We start from the raw sequence: 1,735 nt of genomic DNA, 5'->3' as shown, positions 1-1,735 counted from the left end.
GTAAATGCAGTTTTTTTGTGTTATTATGTCACAACTTTGGTGCTCACTGCAGCATTGTAGGATTTTTCCAATATCTCAATAATCCTAAAATCCAATGTTTACCCACCATGCTGGCACCGGTCGCTATGCGCATTTATATGTCATAGCTACTCATTTTCCTCACGAGGCTGAGTGGTCCCCGCAACAGCCAGTCACGGAATCAATCATTTGCTTGATACAAATTTCTTGACTCCGCCGGGAATCGAACCCGGGTCTCCCGCGTGCAAGGCGAGCGCAGTGACCACTACGCCATGGGAGCTGATGCAATTTAACAATTTACCAGTTTTGCTGAAAGCATATCAAACTCCTAATGTAGATCTACTCAGGACAAATGTTCTGGCACTATGACAAATGCATGAACTTAAAGGTAGGTAGTAGGTACTAGGGCAAATCTGTGATTCACAACACATAGGAAGTAAGACTATAGACCAAAAGAAACAATAGGTAATACATATCTACAAATAAAATTATAATAAAAAAAGTCTATTACTATTGTACAAGAGATACATGATAAAAATGTTCAATTTTATAATAAGTACATATTTTATACTAAGTTTCTGCATTAATTAAAATGATAATAACTAATAGGTAATAATCGTATTCACAATAAGTAATAACTAATAACATAGAGCATAGAGTAAGCTTTATTTACAGACTGAAATAATAAATTCAGGTGAATAAAGACCGTGAATTCCATGAAATGATCTTAGTCAAAAGGTACCATCGACCCAAAATTTTTCGATTAAATTATGAGATAAGTAACCTACATAAGTAAATTTTAGATAGTATTATTATTCGGTAGGAAAGTCTAACCACTGAATTACATACTTCTGATACTCTACTAGGTAGGTGTACGTAACGAGACTGACAAAACAGACTACTGAAGATCTTTTGGCATACAACATACAACAGATCTAATTAAACTATTTCTATCATAATGAACTTTGTTATTTCAATTTTCAATACAAAATCAACTAATAAATTTACCAGAAATTGGTCTCATCAGAAATCCCACATATATCACCTGTATGGCTTTATTTACAGACTGAAATAATAAATTCAGGTGAATAAAGACCGTGAATTCCATGAAATGATCTTAGTCAAAAGGTACCATCGACCCAAAATTTTTCGATTAAATTATGAGATAAGTAACCTACATAAGTAAATTTTAGATAGTATTATTATTCGGTAGGAAAGTCTAACCACTGAAATACATACTTGATGTGATACTCTACTGGGTAGGTGTACGTAACGAGACTGACAAAACAGACTACTGAAGATCTTTTGGCATACAACAGATCTAATTAAACTATTTCTATCATAATGAACTTTGTTATTTCAATTTTCAATACAAAATCAAAATCAACTAATTAATAACTTTACCAGAAATTGGTCTCATCAGAAATCCCACATATATCACCTGTATCTACAATAATAATACTAAACAATAGCCAGTAAACAATTGTACCTGTAAAAACATTCCTTGAGCAACAACGATTTATCTACAAAATCAAAAAATAAAATAAAAAGTGGACGCACTAGAAAAATGCGTCTACAAAGGAAAGACGACCGTTTTTTTTCTTACAACAATTTGAGAAACTGTACACCAAAGAAGAAGAATAGAATTCACTATACAAGAACTGGTTTTCGTTTGTGCTTGTGTTTTCGTTTTTTGACGCCAGGGGCACCACTGTCT

At 33.1% G+C, this 1,735-nt stretch overlaps 1 long non-coding RNA gene across 1 annotated transcript; it reads right to left on the bottom strand.

The window, feature by feature from the left end:
• Positions 1–192: 192 nt before the first annotated feature.
• On the bottom strand, positions 193–1,729 carry LOC113472549. The gene is made up of 2 exons (XR_003394813.1): positions 1,460–1,729; positions 193–1,063 (listed from the first exon to the last, which is right to left on the bottom strand). It is a non-coding gene; the product is annotated as an uncharacterized LOC113472549 (long non-coding RNA).
• Positions 1,730–1,735: the final 6 nt, after the last annotated feature.

The sequence above is a fragment of the Diaphorina citri genome, unplaced genomic scaffold, assembly GCF_000475195.1.
Source record: "Diaphorina citri unplaced genomic scaffold, Diaci psyllid genome assembly version 1.1 scaffold6098, whole genome shotgun sequence".
NCBI classification, from domain to species: Eukaryota; Metazoa; Arthropoda; class Insecta; order Hemiptera; family Psyllidae; genus Diaphorina; species Diaphorina citri.
This window is presented reverse-complemented; position numbering and strand designations above follow the sequence as displayed.